Below are 22,423 nucleotides of genomic sequence, written 5' to 3' on the forward strand. Positions count from 1 at the left end.
TGTGCCCCCTAGTAACTAAGTTCTAAACTGGGCTTGCACATTGTTCCTTAGAATCCAAATTTTTTGTTATTTGCAACTCTGAAAATGAACAGATTTGTGAGTTTTTCTTTTTGCTATTCTGGAAATGTCTATTATATAACTCAACAAAACACTGCTCTCCTATCCTCCCTCCCCATTTTATAGATGGAAAGACTGAGATTTACAGAAAAGAAACTAAAAATTCATGGAAGGTCCAACAATAAAATAGAAATAAAATGTACAAGAATTGCCTTCTTTTTCTCGAGCACTTTTGATGGAGAAAATGGCTTTCATTTAGATAAGCAAATTCAAAAGAATGGTAAAAGTTAAATGATGCACTTTATATATATATATATATATACCTGCTAACAGGTGCTAAAATCTGTTTGAATGCTCTGAATGGAGGTTTCTTTAGCCAAAGTCTCATTATCATAAAACTCAAAATGAAAAAGAATATGAAAAATATTGAGGCTGATTTAGTTTTCAAATGCAAACCAGCAGCTGGAATAAAGCACAAAGCTATTGGAAAAACCTGGGGAGAAACAACTGACATCTTTAGTCATCAGGTGAGCTCTCAGACAATGAACAGACTGATTGGACATAAGGAAATAGGAAGATTCATTCTAATAAGTTCCATGAGAGGAAACTGATGTGTTGCAAGCTGCAGCAGGTCATTCTTTTACTCAGTAAAGGAAGAAAATGGTGACTAATACTGAGAAGATATTTGATATAGGTAGAATCAACTTGCTTGATTAAGATTATATTTACTTTTTAAATAACACCACTTATGAAAGTTTTCAGAGAAGGCAATGGCATCCCACTCCAGTACTCTTGCCTGGAAAATCCCATGGACAGAGGAGCCTAGTAGGCTGCAGTCCATGGGGTCGCTAGGAGTCAGACACAACTGAGCGACTTCACTTTCACTTTTCACTTTCATGCATTGGAGAAGGAAATGGCAACCCACTCCAGTGTTCTTGCCTGGAGAATCCCAGGGACAGGGGAGCCTGGTGGGCTGCCGTCTCTGGGGTCTCACAGAGTCAGACACGACTGAAGCGACTCAGTGGCAGCATGAAAGTTTTACCTCAAGAAAAGTTCTCTACACATATATATATATATAAATACAATGTTTGTATATATTAAAGTATATATATGGAAATAAATACTTGTGTATTTATTAATAGGAATGAAGAAACTAAGGAAGGAGGAATGAATGGGATCTCAAAGCCAGTTATTGATAATCTGTTATTTTTTATTTAATATAGGTATTTTACTTCACAGATGAATGAAAATGCAAAAGAAGCCCTAATTTACACACCCATAAGTATGTGTACATTTAAGGGAAGCAGCAGAGAGAACTCTGTTTGAACTGATTTTGAAAAGATGAAAAATCAAGGTAATTCAAACAAATAATTATTTTTAATTGAGATTGATATAATCTCAGCATTGATGAAAGTCCAATATAAGAAGAAACTTTTAAAGCATAATTTCAGCATATGGCAAAAGAGTTGTTAAATGCATTTTCTGGTATGCCACCTGATGTCCTTTATCTGATAATAATCATTCCATTTATTGCTAAGAGGTTCCTTTCTTTCAAAACAGGACTAATTCTATCAAGCTATAGAATGTCTTCGGAGAAGGCAATGGCACCCCACTCCAGTATTCTTGCCTGGAAAATCCCATGGACGGAGGAGCCTGGTAGGCTGTAGTCCATGGGGTCGCTAAGAGCCGGACACGACTGAATGATTTCACTTTCACTTTTCACTTTCATGCATTAGAGAAGGAAATGGCAACCCACTCCAGCGTTCTTGCCTGGAGAATCCCAGGGACGGGGGAGCCTGGTGGGCTGCCGTCTGTGGGGTCGCACAGAGTCAGACACGACTGAAGCGACTTAGCAGCAGCAGCATAGAATGTCTTAGGGAACAAACCACACATACTTACTTTAAAAATGAGAGAGAAAAGAAAGGAAATTAAAGCTGCTCCATGTAATTGCAGATGCCAGGGGTGTTTCTTTTTTTCTTTCTTTCTTTTTTTTTTTTTTTTGGTCTTAGCTGTTCTCATTTAAAGTGAGAGAACAAAATCCTAAACAGTGTTAACTCTAAGGAAGTAACATAAGGTAAGTATATGAGAACTGTAACAGGATAACAAGCAAAAAGGAAGAAGATTGGTTTCAGATAAGAGTGAAAATTTTAATATGTGTATAATAAAGATAAGATAAGTACTAATTATCATTATTTGTATTGATTAACAATATTGAAGCTAGAATAAAGGAGACTAGTTTGGAGAATATCCCACAATTTTATAGGCATTGTTTTCTTCTTAAGCTGTTTTATTCCTGCTCCTAATATTACTTATTTAGTTATCACTTTGTTTCATGTATATAAACACATACATATCATTAACAAGTATATGCTCTTTGCAGAAAACATCAAAAAATGCCAGAAGTATACATTTTAAAAATAACTAATTTTGACCTGCTTACCTAGATATTATCAGTATTAAAATGTGTTCCTTATCTCACCAGCTATTATTTTCATTTTTTTCAATTAAGCAATTATTTCAACTCCACATAAATAATCTGATTTCTTCTGTTTCCTCATCTGTAAAGTTAAAAAATGCCTTCATGAAAAACTTGTGAAGATAGTTGGCATCATCCTAATAAAAAACCCTAAAGTAGACACTTACAGGAAAGAAAACTACAGGTCACTATTTATGATGAGTATAGATGCAAATTCTTAATGAAATATTAGCAAACAATATTTAAAAGTACATTAAAAGGATCAGTGAACTAAAATGAACTGGAATATGTGAATTTAACTCAGATTTATCAGATGACCATTATAGCTACTACTGTGGGCAAGAATCCTTTAGAAGAAGTGGAGTAGCCATTATAATAAAAGAGTCCAAAATGCTGTACTTGGATTTAATCTCAAAAATGACAGAAAGATCTCTGTTCGTTTCTAAGAAAAAAACATTCCATATCAGAGTAATCCAGGTCTATACCCCAATGAGTAATACTGAAGAAGCTAAGCCTGAACGGTTCTATGAAGACCTACAAGACCTTCAAGAACTAAGACCCAAAAAAAGATGTCCTTTTAATTATAGGGGACTGGAATGAAAAAGTAGGAAGTCAAGAAATACCTGGATTAACAGGAAAATTTGGCCTTGGAGTACAAAATAAAGCAGGTCAAAGACTTGCAGAGTTTTGCCAAGAGAATGCACTGGAAATAGCAAACACCCTCTTTCAACAACACAAGAGAAAACTCTACACATGGACATCACCAGATGGTCAATACTAACATCAGATTGATTATATTCTTCGCAACCAAAGAAGAAGAAGAAGCTCTATACAGTCAGCAAAAACAAGACCAAGAGCTGACTGTGGCTCAGATCATGAACTCCTTCTTGCCAAATTCAGACATAAATTGAATAAAGTAGGGAAAATCACTAGACCATTCAGTTATGACCTAAATCAAATCCCTTATGATTATACAATGGAAGTGAGAAATAGATTAAAGGGACTAGATCTGATAGACAGAGTGCCTGAAAAACTATGGATGAAGGTTCGTGACATTGTAAAAGAGGTAGTGATGAAAACCATTCCCCAAAAAAGGAATGCAAAAAAGGAAAATGGTTGTCTGGGGAGGCCTTACAAATAGCTGAGAAAAGAAAAGATGCAAAAGGTAAAGGAGAAATGGAAAGATATACCCATTTGAATCCAGAGTTCCAAAGAATAGCAAGGAAAGATAAGAAAGCTTTCTTCAGTGATCAATGCAAAGAAATAGAGGAAAACAATAGAAAAGGAAACAATAGATGTCTCTTCAAGAAAATGAGATATCAAGGGAATATTTTATGCAAAGATGGGCACAATAAAGGACAAAAATGATATGAACCTAACAGAAGTAAAAGATATTAAGAAGAGTTGACAAGAATACACAGAAGAACTATACAAAAAAGATCTTATGACCCAGATAACCTTGATGATGTGATCATTCACCGGAACATCCTGCAATGTGAAGTCAAATAGTCCTTAGGAAGCATCACTACAAATGAAGCTAGTGGAGGTGATGGAGTTCCAGTTGAGCTATTTCAAATCCTAAAAGATGATGCTGTGAAAGTGCTGCACTCAATATATCAGCAAATTTGGAAAGTTCAGCAGTGGCCACAGGACTGGAAAAGGTCAGTTTTCATTCTAATCTAAAATAAAGGCAACACTATAAAATGTTCAAACTACCTCACAATTACACTCATCTCACATGCTAGCAAAGTAATGCTCAAAATTTTCCAAGCCAGGTTTCAACAGTACATGAACCATGAATTCCAGATGTTCAAGCTGGATTTCGAAAAAGCAGAGGAACCAGAGATCATATTTCCCACATCTGTTGGATCTTCAATAAAGCAAGAGAGTTCCAGAAAAACATCTACTTGTTCTTTATTGACTATGCCAAAGCTTTTGACTGTGTGGATCACAGCAAACTATGGAAAATTCTGAAAGAGATGGGAATACCATACCACCTGACCTGCTTCCTGAGAAATCTGTATGCAGGTCAAGGAGTAGCATTTAGAACTGGACTTGGAACACTTCCAAACAGGGAAAAGAATATGTCAATTCTGTATATTGTCACCCTGCTTAGTTAACTTATATGCAGAGCACATTATGTGAAATGCCAGGTCAGCTTGAAGCACAAGCTAGAATCAAGATTGCTGGGAGAAATATCAATAACTTCAATTATGCAGATGACACCACCCTTATAGCAGAAAGTGAAGTAGAGCTAAAGAGATTTTTGATGAAAGTGAAAGAGGAGAGTGAAAATGTTGGCTTAAAGCTCAACATTCGGAAAACTAAAATCATGACATCTGGTTCCATCACTTCACAGCAAATAGAAGGGGAAGCAATGGAAGCAGTGAAAGACTTTGTTATTTTGGTTTCCCAAATCACTGCAGACAGTGACTGAAGCCATGAAATTAAAAGACATTTGCTCCTTGGAATAAAACCTATGATCAAACTAGACACCATATTAAAAAGCAGAGACATGACTTTGCCAACAAAGTTCCATCTAGTCAAAACTATGGTTTTTCCAGTGATCATGTATGGATGTGAGAGTTGGAATATAAAGAAATCTGAGCACTGAAGTATTGAACTGTGGTGTTGAAGAAGACTCTTGAGAGTCCCTTGGAGTGCAAGGAGATCCAACCAGTCAATCCTAAAGGAAATCAGTGCTGAATATTCATTGGAAGGACTGATGTTGAAGCTGAAACTCCAATATTTTGGCCACCAGATGTGAAAAGACCCTGATGCTGGGAAAAATTTAATGCAGGAGGAGAAGGGAATAACAGAGGATGAGATGGTTGGATGGCATCACTAACTAGATGGACATGAGTTTGAGAAAGCCCTGGGAATTGGTGATGGACAGGGAAGCCTTGTGTCTGCAATCCATGGGGTTGCAAGGAGTTGGACATGAATGAGCAACTGAACTGAAAAGTATCATACACCATGACCAAGTGGAAGTTACCTCTGGAATTCTAAAGTTTTAACATGTGCAAACCAAAAACTGACACACCATGTTATCATATTGAAAGAAAAATATAACATTGTCATCTCAAAAAATGTCAAAACAATGTTTGACAATATTCAACACCCTTTCATGATACAAGTTCAACAAATTAGTTATAAAAGGAGATTACCTCAACAGAGTAAAGGCCATATATGGAAAGCCTATATCTCACATCATAGTCACTGGAAAAAAAACTGAAAACTTTTGGATCTGTAAGTCATAGATGCCCATTCTTGTCACTTCTAATTCAACTAAGTACTGGAAGTCTGAGCCAGAGAAATTAGGCAAGAAAAATTGATAGAATGTATACCAATTGGAGAAGAAGTAAAATTATCTCTGTTTATGGCTAAAATAATCTTATTTAGAGAAAACTCTAAAGGTTTTACAAACAAAACAAACAAAACACCTAAAACATTACTTAAGTATAGTTGCAAGATACAAAATCAAAATATAGTTGCATTTCTATATACCAACTATGAATTATTTGAACAGGAATTTAAGAACACTGTCTCTTTTATAACAGCATCAGAAAGACGACCCAGGATACAGGATTCTTGGGGCTGGTGCACTGGGATGACCCAGAGGGGTGGTATGGGGAGGGAAGTGGGAGGAGGGTTCAGGATGGGGAACACGTGTACACCCATGGCAGATTCATGTTGATGTATGGCAAAACCAATACAATATTGTAAAGTAATTAGCCTCCAATTAAAATAAATAAATTTAAATTAAAAAATAAAATTAACTAAATATATAAAAGACTTCTACACTGAAAATCATGCTGATAAAAGAAATTAAATTATAAACAAATAAATGAGAAGGCATGCCATGTTCATGGATTGAAAGAATTAGTATTGTTAAAATACCCACACTACAAAAATGATCACCAAATTCAATGCAATCTAATCAAAATTTCACTAGAATTTTTTTTTACAAAATATAAAAAAAATCCTAAAATTCACATGAAACCCCCAAAACCCCAAATAGCCAAAGCACTCTGGAGAAAGAACAATACTGGAGGTATCACACCTCCTGTTTTCATAATACATTACAATACCTCAGTAACCAAAGCAGTATGGTACTAGAATGAAAATAGATTTATAGAACAATGAAAGAAATAGCCTAGGTATAAATCTATGCATATATGGTCAACTGATCTTTGAAAATTCCCCAAAAATACACAATGGGGAAAAGATAGTCTTTTTCATAAAAGTAGCTGAGAAAACCAGATGGGCACATGCAAAAGAATGAAACTGGACCTTTATTGGACAAAAAATAAAACCTCCAATTCAATAAAAATTTAAACATAAGCCCTGAAATCATAAAACTCTTAGAGTGGAACAGAGAAATAGCTTCTTAAAATGTATCTTTCTAATCATTTCTTAGATATGATACCAAAAGCACAGGGAACAAAAGCCAAAATTGGTTAAGTGGGACTACATTGAACTAAGAAGCTTTTATCACAATGGAAACCATCAACTCAAAATAACTAAATAGGCAACCTATTGAACTGGAGAAAATATTTATAAACCATATCTAAGGAACAGTTAAAATTATATATATGTAGGTATGTATGTATGTATAGAGAGAAGGCAATGGCACCCCACTCCAGTATTCTTGCCTGGAAAATCCCATGGACAGAGGAGCCTAGTAGGCTGCAGTCCATGGGGTCGCTAGGAGTCAGACACGACTGAGCGATTTCACTTTCACTTTTCACTTTCATGCATTGGAGACTCCAGTGTTCTTGCCTGGAGAATCCCAGGGACAGGGGAGCCTGGTGGGCTGCCGTCTCTGGGGTCGCAGAGTCGGACACAACTGAAGCGACTTAGCAGCAGCAATCATTTCTTTGATACCAAAAGCACAGGGAACAAAAGCCAAAATTGGTTAAGTGGGATTACATTGAACTAAGAAGCTTTTATCACAATGGAAACAATCAACGAAATAAAAAAAAAAAAAAAACACTAAATAGGCAACCTATTGAACTGGAGAAAATATTTATAAACCATATCTAAGGAACAGTTAAAATTATATATATATATATATATATATATATATATATGTATGTATAGAGAGAAGGCAATGGCACCCCACTCCAGTACTCTTGCCTGGAAAATCCCATGGATGGAGAAGCCTGGCTGCAGTCCATGGGGTCTCGAAGAGTCGGACACGACTGAGCGACTTCACTTTCACTTTTCACTTTCATGCACTGGAAAAGGAAATGGCAACCCACTCCAGTATTCTTCTCTGGAGAGTCCCAGGGACAGGGGAGCCTGATGGGCTACTGTCTATGGGGTCGCACAGAGTCGGACACGACTGAAGCCACTTAGCAGCAGCAGCAGCATGTGTGTGTGTGTGTGTGTATATATATATATATATAACTGCTACCACACAATAGCAAAAAATAATAACAATAAACCCAGTAAAAAATGGACAAAGGAACTGAATAGACATTTCTCCAAAGAAGACATACAGAATACCAACAAACTCAGCATCACTAATCATCAGAGAAATGCATCTCACACCAGTTAGGGTGGCTATTACTAAAAGAACAAAAGAAAAGTGTCAATGAGGATGTGAAGATAAAAAGAAAAAAACACTGTACACTATGAGTGGGAATGTACTTTGGTATAGCCACAATGGAAAACATTGTAGAAGTTCTTCTGAAAATTAAAAATACAGCAGCCATATAATCCAGCAATCTTCCTTCCAGGTATATGGTCATAAGAAATTAAATCAAGATTTCAAAGAGATATCTGCAATCTCCTGTTCAGTGCAGCATTATCCACAATAGCCAAGAGATGAAAGTGACTAAAATGTCTATCTTTGGATGAATGGATAAAGAAAATGTAGTATAGATATATCTATGAATAAATCCCAGGGATCTACTGTACAGATTAGTGCCTATAGTTAATAATGCTGTATTGTATAAACATTTGTTAAGAGGGTAAATATTATATTAAGTATTCTTATCACACACACATAATAATAATAACCAAAGAGAGTGGAAGCAAACTTTTGGAGATATTGCTTATATTTATAGCATAGATTTTGGTGATCATTTCATGGATGCACACATCTCTACACTCATTAAATTATATACATTAATTTTGTACAGTAAGGAGAAATCCTAACAGCCACTTCAGTAGTGCCTTAGCACTCAAGATAAGATGTTTGGATTTCGTTGTTTGCCATGAGAACCACCAGACAAACACAGGGTGATGTGATCTTTTCTTTGATTCAAAAACAACAGCAAAACCCTTGCTTCTGAATGATGAATGGAGAGTAGGAAAATAAAACTGAGTGGCTTAAAAAAAAGAAATATATTTTCTCACAATTCCAGAGTCTAACATGAGGGTATTGGCAGATTGGTTTCTTCTGAGGCCTCTCTCCTTGACTTTAGTTGGTCATCTTTCCCTGCTATCTTCAGATGCTTTCCCTCTGCCTCTTCTTTAACTCATACTGGACTGGAGAGCACCCAAATGACCTCATTTTACTCAATTACTTCTTGAAAGGTCCTATCTCAAAATATAGTTCCATTCTTAGGTACTGGAGGTTAGGACTTCAGCACATGAACTGTGAGGAGTATTCTCTTCAGCCAGTAACTAACACAAATACATATTTCAAAGGCTTCTGTGAATTACATTTGGGTATCTGATAAGATGAGATGTGGTCCTGCCTTTCCATTCAAGGTAACACATTAATCAATTCCCAAATACACCTTCTGTTTATTCACACATGCATCTTCTCACTCATATACACTTATCAATATTCTACCTGTATTTCAAGGCCTGACTCATGTTATATATTATCTGAGCAAGATATGGGTTGAAATCTAAAATGTAACAGAAATTATTTACCAAAATCCATGGCACATTGCTTCCTCCCTCCTCTCTCTTCCCTTTTCTCTTCCTCTATTTTTATCTCATCCCTTTACTCCTTTCTCCTGTCCTTCCTTTTCCATTTCTACTTCATGTAGGGGGATGTACTGGGTCTTGCTGGGTTGGCTGCTGTCCTGCATTTTACTTCATTAAATATTTTCAGTTCCTGGGTTCATAAACATTACTTACAGATTTGAAAATTGTTTACCTAAAAACATTTTATATAATTGCTACATGTGATCCAACTTATACCCAGGAAATGGAAGGGGATAGTTTTGGACATCTGATTTTCAGGATGTAGACTTGACATAAATCTTAAGGAGAGTTCTCACCTTATTTGCTTAATATAATAAGAAGGAGAAACCAGATACATGTGAATATCTATAATATTTTATTATATATGAGTATATATGCCTGATTCAGAGCATGAGAATAATTTATTATCAACTCAACTATGGGCTCCTTGACAGCTGACACACAAGTGAAATGAAAGAACAGTTATGGAGGTAATTAAAGCTAATGAGGACTTATTTTTTAAGTGATGTTTAAGTGGGAGTCAACCAGATCAGGTAATGAAACTGATTGATATACTAATAGGCTGAATGAATCATCCATTTGTTCATTCAAAAGTATTTAAGGAGAGAATTATATGATGTAGAAACTGGAGACAGCAGGAATAAAAAAGATAGGATTTTACCTTCATAAAATTTATATTTGGAGCTTAACAAATAAATTAATGAATAAGAAAACTGAAATTTAAAATCATATGGTTATGAAGAAAATAAACAAGTTGATTAAACAAAGTGATATTTGATTAGAGATATTCTATAGACAGGGTAGTCAGAAACTGCCCTCTGAGGTGACATTTACTTGATTTCAAGGATTAAATATCCGTACATTCACACAAGGATTGAAAGACTGGGTTTCATAAAGATGTCAAAGAATAAAATGGTGGAACAATTATGTAGGCACTGCCTCTATATGGGGCTTCCCTGGTAGCTCAGATGTAAAGAATCCGCCTGCAATGCAGGGGACCTGGGTTTGATCCCTGGGTTAGGAAGATCCCCTGGAGAAGGGAACAGCTACCACTCCAGTATTTCTGCCTGGAGAATTCGATCAACAGAGGAGTCTGGCAGGCTACAGCCTCTATATGACTATAAATCAGATATTTCTATATAGAAAAATGAAGTTGTGTCTATTAAACTTGACAACAGCATGCAATGCAACAGAAAAGCAACAAAATCTCAGCAGCGTGCAATAGTAAGTTTTTTCCTAAACCAGAAATCTGTGGCAGTTGGGAGTCAAAGGATCTGGGTTGGGCTTGTTCAGAAGAGACAGGCTTTGCTCCACATGCCTCTCATCTCCCTGGGAGAAGCAGGTGAGGCTACATAGGTTATATGACTATCATGAGAGAGGAGCAAGTGAGCAAACACTCACAAGCACATTTCAAGCTCATGTCCAGTCTCGTGGGGGTGGCATCCAGTTGCCCAATGTCACTCACAATTTTAAGCTTAATGTCTATGATCAAGTAAATACACCCCTCACATGGATGTGAGCAAATGGTGTGACTATTTCCAAACAATAAGCTACAAGGTAAGAATAATGATAAAATTTTAGAGCATCTTTTAGCATTCAAAGGCATTCCTATGTACTTTCTATTCTGATTATACTACTTCAATGTTAATTTTCTACACAGTGTAAATGCATGGAGGGAATGTCCTCATGAGAAGCAGGTAAACCACAGGAAGCCATGGCACCGTTATGGCTAGTGGGTAGGTACACAGGGCTGTCCCATGTTCACAGTCCTGAACAGACTGCAAGATCATAGTATTTTTTTCATCTTTGAGATAATTGACTTCAGCCAATTAGCATTTCAACCCATACCATCCAGAGATGCTTGGAGGGCTCAAACAAACTTCTGCACATCAGGACCCTGAGAACCCACAGAGACTGAGCCAGAACTGTGTTTGAGTGTCTCCTGCAGAGGTACAGGTCAGCAATGGACTGGTGCAGGGGCAGGGGCTTTGGGTGCAGTAGACCTGGGTATGGCATAAGCTCTCTTGGAGGAGGTCGCCAAAAACCCCACCATAGAGCCACCAGAACTTACACAGGACTGGGGAAACAGACTCTTGGAGGGCACAAATAAAACCTTGTGTGCACCAGGACCCAGGAGAAGGTAGCAGTGACCCCACAAGAGACCGACACACACTTGCCCGTGACAGTCCAGGAATCTCTGGGGGAGGTGAGGGTCAGCGGTGGCCTGCTTCAGGGTTGGGGGCACTGAGTGCAGCAGGGCACACATGGGACCTTTTGAAGAAGGTCTCCATTATCTTCATTACCTCTACCATAGTTTAGCCTCAGGTCAAACAGGGAGGGAACACAGAAATTTTCCACCCATCAACAGAAAATTGCTGAGTATGGCCCCGCCCATCAGAACAAGACCCAGTTTCCCCCTCAGTCAGTCTTTCCCATCAGGAAGCTTTCAGAAGCCTTTTATCTTTCTCCATCAGAGGGCAGAGATAATGAAAACCAGATTCACAGAAAACTAATCAATCTGATCACATGGACCACAGCTTTGTCTAACTCAGTGAAACTATGAGCCATGCCATGTAGGGTAAACGAAGATGGACAGGTCATAGTGGAGATTTCTGACAAAATGTGGTCCACTGGAGACAGGAATGGCAGACCACTTCAGTATTCTTGCCCTGAGAACCCCATGAACAGTATGAAAAGGCAAAAAGATAGGACACTGAAAGATGAACTCCCCAGGTCAGTAGGTGCCCAATGTGCTACTGGAGATTAGTGGAGAAATAACTAGAAAGAATGAAGAGATGGAGGCAAAGCAAAAACAACACCTAGTTGTGGATGTGACTGGTGATGGAAGTAAAATCTGATGCTATAAAGAATAATATTGCATAGGAATTTAGAACATTAGGTCCTTGAATCAAGGCAAACTGGAAGTGGTCAAACAGGAAACGGCAAGAGTGAACATCAACATTTTAGGAATCAGAGAATTAAAACGGACTAGAATGGTTGAATTTAACTCAGATGACCATTATATCTACTACTGTGGGCAAGAATCCCTTAGAAGAAATGGAGTAGCCATCAAGCTCAACAAAAGAGTTCTAAATGCGGTACTTGGATGCAATCTCAAAAATGACAGAATGATCTCTGTTTGTTTCAAAGAAAAACCATTCCATATCACAGTAATTCAAGTCTATGCCCTGACCAGTAATGCTGAGGAAACCGACATTGAATGGTTTTATGAAGACCTACAAGACCTTATAGAACTGACATCCAAAAAAGATGTCCTTTTCATTGTAGGGGACTGGAATGCAAAAGTAAAAAGTCAAGAAACACCTGGAGTAACAGGCAAATTTGGCCTTGGATTACACAACGAAGCAGGTGAAAGGCTTACAGAGTTTTGCCAAGAGAACACACTGGTCATAGCAAACAGCTCTTCCAACAACACAAGAGAAGACTCTACACATGGACATCACCAGATGGTCAATACAGAAATCAGACTGATGATATTCTTTGCAGCCAAAGATGGAGAAGCTATATACAGTCAGCAAAAACAAGACTGGGAGATGACTGTGGCTTAGATCAGGAACCCCTTTTTGCCAAATTTAGACATAAATTGAAGAAAGTAGGGAAAATCACTAGACCCTTCAGGTATGACCTAAATCAAATCCCTTACAATTATACAGTGAAAGTGAGAAATAGATTAAAGGGATTAGATCTGATAGACAGAGTGCCTGAAAAACTATGGGCGAAGGTTTGTGATATTATACAAAAGTCAATGATCAAGACCATCCCCAAGAAAAAGAATGCAAAAAAGGAAAATGATTGTCTGAGGAGGCTTTAAAAATAGCTGAGAAAAGAAAAGGTGAAAAGGCAAAGGAGAAAAGGAAAGATATACCCATTTAAATGCAGAATTCCAAAGAATAGCAAGGAGAGATAAGAAAGCTGTCCTCAGTGATCAATGCAAAGAAATACAGTAAAAAAAAAAGAATGGGAATAACTAGAGAGCACTTCAAGAAAACTAGAGATATCAAGGGAATATTTCATGCAAAGATAGGCACAATAAAGGACAGAAATGATATGGACCTAACAGAGGCAGAAGATATTAAGAAGAAGTAGCAAGAATACACAGAAGAACTATACAAAAAAGATTTTCATGACCCGGGTAACCTTGATGGTGTGATCACTCACCTAAAACCAGACATACTGGAATGTGAAGTCAAATGGTCCTTAGGAAGCATCACTACAAATGAAACAAGTGGAGGTGATGGAATTCCAATTAAGCTATTTTAAATCCTAAAAGATGATGCTATTTAAGTGCTGAACTCAATATGCCAATAAATTTGGAAAACTCAGCAGTGGCCACAGTTTTTTATTCTAATCCCAAAGAAAGGCAATGCCAAAGAATGTTCAAACTACCACACAATTTCACTCATCTTACACGCTAGTAAATTAATGCTCAAAATTCTCCAAGCCAGGCTTCAACAGTACATGAACTTCCAGATGTTCAAGCTGAATTCAGAAAAGGCAGAACCAAAGATCAATTTGGCCACATCTGTTGGATCATTAAAAAAGTAAGAGAGTTCCAGAAAAACATCTACTTGTTCTTTATTGACTATGCCAAAGCCTTTGACTGTGTGGATCACAACAAACTGTGGAAAACTCTGAAAGAGATGGGCATACCAGATCACCTGACTTGCCTCTTGAGAAATCTGTATGCAGGTCAGGAAGCAACAGTTAGAACTGAACATGGAACAATGGACTGGTTCCAAATTGGGAAAGCAGTATGTCAAGGCTATATATTTTCACCCTGCTTTTTTAACTCATATGCAGAGTACATCATGTGAAATGCCAGGTCGGCTTAAAGCACAAGCTGGAATCAAGATTGCTGGGAGAAATATCAATAACCTCAGACATGCAGATGACATTACCCTTATGGCAGAAAATGAAGTAGAACTAAGATTTTTTATGAAAGTGAAAGACGAGAGTGAAAACGTTGACTTAAAGCTCAACATTCAGAAAACTAATATCATGGCATCCAGTTCCATCACTTCATGGCAAATAGATGAGAAAACAATGGAAATAGTGAGACTTTATTTTGGGGGGCTCCAAAATCACTGCAGATAGTGACTGCAGCCATGAAATTAAAAGACACTTGCTCCTTGGAAGAAAAGTCATGACCAACCTAGACAGCATACTAAAAAGCAGAGGCATTACTTTGCCAACAAAGGCCCATCTAGTCAAAGCTATGTTTTTGTTTTTGTTTTTTTTTCAATAGTCATGTATGGATGTGAGAGCTGGACTATAAAGAAAGATGAGCACCAAAGTATTGAAGCTTTTGAACTGTGGTGTTGGAGAAGACTGAGAGTCTCTTGGACTGCAAGGAGATCCAACCAGTCCTTCCTAAAGGAAATCAGTCCTGATTGTTCATTGGAAGGACCGATGCTGAAGCTGAAACTCCAATACTTCAGCCACCTGATGTGAAGAATTGACTCATTGAAGAGACCGTGATGGTGGGAAAGATTGAAGACTGGATAACAAAGGATAAGATGGTTGGATGACATCACCGACTTGATGGACATGAATTTGAATAAGCTTTGGGAGTTGCTGATGGACATGGAATCCTGGCGTGCTACAGTCTATGAGATCACAAAGAGTCAGACACTACTGAGAAGCTGAACTAACTGAACTAAGTAAATAACCTCCAAATTTCAAATTTTAATAAGTTTTAAGCTGGTACTGAGAAGTTTCCTAACTACTTATCCTCCATTTATATGTAATAAAGTAACTCGAGTTTGACAAATTTCACAGGAATTGAACGGAGAAATACATGGCTTTATGTGATATTTTCACACAACATAAAATCTGTGATTTAATTTGTGACATTTTGAGCACTTAGTAGTTGAATAAGTAATTGTTATCATTAGGTATTCTTGGTTGTTGTGAGGCTGCTAGTGTGAGGCATAAATTTTAAAGTTTCATGAAAAATAAGTTATTGCTTTAAAATTAAAAATCAATTACTAATATGCTTGTGAACATGCTGGATATCTTTAAATATCAAATAATGTTTCCATTCTTAAGCCTAAAATCTCAAAATATTAGTAATAAAATGTTATCTAATACCCAAGACTCTGGTTTGAACCTTTAAAATAATGCTACTTTTTTAGATTAACAGAATTTAAAGAATATTTTAAGGTAATATTTAGCTCTGAAGTCTATTCCAATCCCCTTCGTAGAAATCCAGATCTGAAAACAAGGTAGGTAGGTGTAGTACCATTTTAAGCCACAAGAGGGTAGCCTTCCCCCAGAAAAAAATTCAATGTTTTTGTTTTCCTTATAACAGCATGACCCTATTAAAATACAAACTTTAGAGATTGTGAGGACTGAAGTTACAATTTATGACCTACAATTTTTAAGACCACAAGTATTTAAAGCTGTTTTGTTATATAATAATATAGATTAAAGGAAATACATGGGGATCAACCATGGTACATTAGTAACCATAACATCCAATTTTAGTAGTATGGGTCTCCTATCTCACCAAGTAACACTTTCCCAAGTGCAACTATTTTTTAAAGAACCCTGTATTTGTAGAATTTGTGAAGGAAAAGCAGAGATTCTCAAAGTATACATGGCGTGGATTCTATGTGTTTGAGTAAATTATCCTCTTTTCTCTTTAGGAGAAACTTACACATTTTCTTTTATTTTTCAATTAATTTACTACATAATTTGTTTTGATTTTTATTATACTCAAGTGCGTGCCTGAAAATATCACCAAAATCTAAACCAAAAGAAAATTTGTATCCCTCTGTTATTTCTAAATTAGGACAGGTCAGTGTATGAAACTTGATTGCAAATAAAATAGGAGTCATGAATTCTAATCCCAGGTCTATTACTTATTAACCAAGCAGTATAACTTACGGAAGCCAATGTATTCTTACTGATTAACTCACATCATTTATCTGCAAAACAAAGAGCTGGAATATCTATACTTGGGGATATTTCCTTGATTTTTTTCCCCTTTCTTTTCTGTAACATTGATATGTCCTTTTTGTCCATGAAGAAAATCACAAAGGGCAGGAGTTAATTAATGCTACACTTGATTCAGCTCTATTCTAGCATTGCTTTGATAAGGATAATGTTTCTCTGTGGAGCAGATTTAAGTGCCAACTGATTTCAAACCAGTAGTGTTTAAAAGTCTGTTGGTTTATCTTATTTATTTATTTTTTGCACTGCTTCTTAAACGTCTTACTCAAATCCTTAAAGGACAGAGGAATCAGGACTTTAGATCAAAGGTAAAATGAAACTTTAATAACTGCTTTCTTCTTGGCACACACACACACAAAAAAAAAAATCCCAAGAATTGTATGTAATAGAAAGCAGAGTGGAGCAAATTTTTCACTGTCTACAGTTGGCATGCTAAGGAATGGATTTCTCCTTATGGAAAAGTTGGGTAAAGGGACTGAGTGCATGCTGAGACTCTCACTGTGATATCCAATACCCCATATTTGCTGAAGATCAAGGCAATAGTTTCAGGGTCTGTCCTCATCTTCAGCAAGAGTGAGATCAACAAAACATGAGAAAATGACCCTCTCAGCTCTAGGAACATGACTCTTCAGTCATGGGTGTACAACTAGCTGGGTTTCTTGACTGGAGCTTCAGAACAGTATCTCAAACTCAATTTTAATTAGCAATAAAAGAGCTATTTACCTGAAAATTATGTTGTGACACAGGTGCATTACTGCTAGAAAAGCCATTCCCTGAGTCAGTTCAACAACATGCATATGCTCATCTTGTTTGACTTGGTTTATGATTATATACAGTAATGTTGCCAAATAAATTGTTTTCAAAATGTTAACTACCTCTGGAGAAGAATGGTTTGCTATCTTTTTAGTATACAGCTTGGCTTTGTTCAGTAAAGAATGTCTGTCCTCTAAATTTTCCCAAAGACAAAACTGAATAGAGTCTGAATCTCTCATTCCCAAGAGGCTGGAGGATGGTGAATCTGAGCATCACGTGAGAAGAATGAACCCCTCTTTATAAACTAGAAATCTTGCTTTTCTGTTCTCATTTCTCTTACTGTATAAGGCTAAGGAGGCAGAGAAAAGAAAGTTAACAGAAGGGATATGGGGATATGGTACATCAGGCAGGTGGTTAAAGCAATTCTAAGATAGTCTGTGGATTCAGAGAACCAGAAATAGATGCTAATGACCAGAGATTTACACAGCTTTGCCTCATTGACAGCAGCAATGCAGAGTGAGGAAGCCACTGCAAAATCCTCCAGTTATTTTCTTACCAAGAGTCAGAGGACTGAAAAAGCAAGTGGGGAAGGGAACTAGTGTTCGCTTTGTCCTACCTATATGTCAGGTCTCTGTCAGAGTCTCAAAATAAGACTGAAAGGTTGATCCATTGTCCAAATGAGGAAACAAAGACAGAACTCAAATACTTGTCAAAGTTTATACATCTCATTAGTGCTGAGTATGAATTTAGACTGAAGCATGTGTTATTCAGTGGTTTATCAGGTGGCACTAGTGGTAAATAACCCACCTGGCAATGCAGGTAGATGCTGTAGACAAGAGTTTACTCCCTGGGTTGGGAAGATCTCCTGGAGGAGGGCATGGCAACCCACTCCAGTATTCTTGCCTGGGGAATCCCATGGACAGAGGAGCCTGGCAAGCTACAGTCCATTGGGTTACAGAGTCAGACACAACTGAAGTGACTTCACACACATGCATACGTGTATTATTCAGGGAGTTCCCTAGTGGCTCAGACAGTAAAGAATCTGTCTGCAATGTAGGAGACCTAGGTTCAATCACTGGGTTGGGAAAATCCTCTGAAGAAAGGAATGGCTACCCACTCCAGTATTCTTGCCTGGAGAATTCCATGGACAAAAGAGGCTGGTGAACTATAGTCCTTGGGGTCGAAAAGAGTCGGACACGACTGAGCAACAGACACACACACACACACACACACACATGTTATTCAAGGGTTTCCTAAGTGGCACTAGTGGTAAAGAACCTGTCTTCTAATACAGGGGATGCAAGAGACGTGGGTTCAACCCCTGGGTTGGGGAGGTCCCCTGGATGAGGGCATAGCAACCCACTCCAGTATTCTTGCCTGGAGAATTCCATGGAAAGAAGAGCTTGGTGGGCTACAGTCCATAGGGTCACAAAGAGTTGGATGTGACTGAAGCAACTGAGCATGAAAGTATTATTCAAATACCAAATATCTAAAAAAGCTTTTCAAGAACTTTAAGTTGCTTCTCAAAACTGAAGTACCATATAATGCTCATTGACTTAGTCTCATCTTTGTGTAGAGGTCTTCAGTTGAGTTTTTTTTGTTGTTGTTGTCACTGAAAATGAAAAGTGAAAGTGAAAGTCACTCAGTTGTGTTCCACTCTCGTGACCCCATGGACTCTACAGTCCATGGAATTCTCCAGGTCAGAATACTGGAATGGGTAGCCTTTCCCTTCTCCAGGGGATCTTCCTAACCCAGGTGTTACTGAAGAAAATAGCAAATTTGTTGACATTGAAGACTATTCCTGAATCAGAACACCTCAGTTTCATTGATTTCTCTTCCTCAATAATGTATTTCCCTTTTTTTCTTGTCAGGAAAAGTATAAAATATTTCATATATATTCAGAAAAAAGATGGTCTGACACCATTATCACTCACATATCAGGCAATATTGTACGAAAATAAGGGCTTACAGTCTTCTAAAAAGAGCTGAAACTGTGCAACTGCATTTCAAAAGACATCTAATCTACTGAATTAGTATTCAGAATAACTGTAGGCCCTTAGTATGATATTTGTAACTATATACCATATTTCAAATCATCACGGATTAAAATTCTCTGATTTAGAACATATGCCCTATATAAAAAAACTGAAAAGAATAGCATAAACTTTAAAGGGAGCTCTGGTCATAACAGCAAAAATTTGACATTTGCCAAATTCATTGGATATTGTTCTCTTCCCAAAGCAATAAAGGGTAATTGTAACAGACAAATATAAATGAAGCCATTCATAACATATAATATAATGACTAAACTAGCATGTGTCAGAGGAAATAAGAATGAACAGCAATCAGCCCTGACCTCTTCCTTCTCCTTGGGCATCAGAGGGGCATTCCTCTTCAGTGACAGTATTTTGCTTGGACATTTGTGAAATATGCCCTTTACATTCCAAGAAGATGCAACAAATACATTTTCTTGAAAATACTGTAGTATTCAATACAATCAAATATGTTTTAGACATAATAGAAAATATTGTGTTCAATTCAGGATATAATTCAGAAGGAGTTAAATAAACATTGAAGCATCTTCAGTGCTTCTCCAAAGAAGATTCTTTTTTGTCCAAAATTTTGGAAGTAGTAAAAGTCCTTTATATTTACCATCATTTATATAAAAACCTTGTTCAGTGACCTCAGGGAGCCGAGTTTCCACTTCCCCAGGCCTGTTAATCCGGACGCAGCAAGCAGTGTTGGCCAGAGTGGACACCTCAATGCTCAGCTAAAGGTAATTGTGCAGTTTTCTGGAGTCGAGAACAACTCTGGCCAGTCAGGGTTTTGTTGGGCAGCTCTTGCTTTAGCAGCAGCATCTGCAATGTCTTGAAGAGTTTAGGAGCGGTCCCTGACCACAGCCTCTTGCACCTTCTCCTAGCCAGGGCAGTGGAGAGCTGCCAAGGGAAGGTATTTTTTAATCACGAATGCCTTCTGCTAACTGTGGCTTAGTCTGAGGCTCAGGAGGGGAAATGCCAGGATCTGCACGGGTGGTTTTGTGCTGGTGTCCCTTTCTCTGCCCAGCACCTAGATGCAGTATTCCCTCGGCTTGGAGGTTGCCAACCAGAGGTGAAGAAATAGACCCAGGGTCTTGATATGATAGAGACAAGGCTGAGTTTGGTCCAGAGAAACTGTCACTCTGGGCATTAGGGCAGAGTTTATGATTGACGGAACTACAGGATCTTCAGATGCGTGTCAGACCCTGTTGTGTGATAACAATAGCATTCTCTTTTCAGGCTGGAGGAAGGTTCACAGAATGTGAGTAGGAAGACCCAGAGAGGCCTTCCTGGGATAGCAGTTGGGAAAAGGAGTGTCAGAGAGGGAAGGAGGAGTGGAGAGAAATGTTCTTAGTCCTCTTGGGAGGGAGCATCCTACCATGATGTCAGCCACTTCTCTTCCTGGTTGGTTTGATTCGTGGTCTCCAGCATTTGCACAGGACCAGATGTCTAGTTGAAGAAGGCAATGGCACCCCACTCCAGTACTCTTGCCTGGAAAATCCCATGGACGGAGGAGCCTGGTAGGCTGCAGTCCATGGGGTCGCTGAGAGTCGGACACGACTGAGCGACTTCACTTTCACTTTTCACTTTCACTTTTCACTTTCGTGCATTGGAAAAGGAAATGGCAACCCACTCCATTGTTCTTGCCTGGGGAATCCCAGGGACAGTGGAGCTTGGTGGGCTGCCATCTATAGGGTCGCACAGAGTTGGACACTACTGAAGTGACTTAGCAGCATATAAACAACCATCATTACAGTACAGCTACCTCTTGAAATATTTTGCTGCAAAAATGAGCTTTGATCTGACTATTCCAAATATATTAATTAAATTACAAATCTCACGAAAATTTTTAGGGGCACACACACACAAGCACACATATACACACAAGCATACACGATTTGTCATTTAACATTATTAAGGCCTGAGGCCCAACCTCTGTTCTATCTAGTTAAGTAGAGAATTTTGTAATGGATGGATGGAAATCCACCAATTTTCTGTTCAAATAAATATTTGTTAGATTCCTTAATAAAAAATAGTAATTGTTAAAAAGAACTTGTTCCTTCATCCTATGGTTCTCAGCCTTTTCCTCACTCAATAACTGAGGCTTTTGAAAATACTGAATCCTAGATTCCACCCCAAGAAAAATGAAATGAAATGTTAGTTGCCTAGTCATGTCTAACTCTTTGTGACCCCCATAGACTGCAGCATGCCAGGCTCCTCTTTCCATGGAATTCTCCAGGCAAGAATAATGAAGTGGTAGCCATTCCCTTCTCCAGGGGATTTTCCTGACCCAGGGATTGAACCTGGGTCTCCTGCATTGCAGGCAGATTCTTTACCATCTGAGCCACCAAGGAAGCCCTAAGAGATCCCTGTATAATTTTCCTGGACTGTGTTCTGGTACCTGAAAAAAAAAATGTTAATGATTCTAATATGCAGCCAACATTTAGGACCACTTCCTGACCCTTGTATCTCTGACAATCAAGACACCCTGTGACCTGTCCTGTCCTTTGTTCTCATGAGTTCAAGAGGTTGCAGCAGGAGAACATCTCAGACTTCCCCTGAAGCCCAGTCAATAGCTGGGGAGACACTCCTCTCCCTACCTATTAGCATATGGTAAAACAATTCTGTCTCATACTTGAATTGACCAATGAGTGAATGACTAAGCCTTTTTGAGTTGAAAGTTTTCAGTTCTGTAGAAAAGAAATGAAAGATCTAAAAATATCTGATTGCCCTCACCCACTTCTGTCTCAGCATCCCTCTTTCCTCCAATGTTTTCTATCTCAGGCTTTGTTTTCTGTCATAGAGTTTTACTTATCTACCTATTAATGACTGATTTCTTCTCTCTCCTGGTACATTGTAACCCAGTAGAGTAGGAATTCTTCTCTTAATTCCTTGTACCTGAGTACATTGCCAAGCACACAGCAGGCTTTCAAAAAAGATATTTGGTTTACATAAATTAAAAAAAAAAAAAGATTATGTCAAAGAATTGTAAAGTACGGGACAATAGTAGATAGGTGGTCTTCCCAATGGGGTTCCTTTCCATAGGTGCACTTTTGAAATAGGAGTGTGCAATGCTGGCAGGAAGGAGGAATTACTGATGAAATCTCCACTTCCTACAGGAGTTCTAGCTCCTGGGACCGTAGCCCACCTTACAGGATTGTGAAGATTGTGTTTTAGG

This window comes from Bos javanicus, chromosome 6 (assembly GCF_032452875.1).
Source record: "Bos javanicus breed banteng chromosome 6, ARS-OSU_banteng_1.0, whole genome shotgun sequence".
Classification (NCBI taxonomy): domain Eukaryota; kingdom Metazoa; phylum Chordata; class Mammalia; order Artiodactyla; family Bovidae; genus Bos; species Bos javanicus.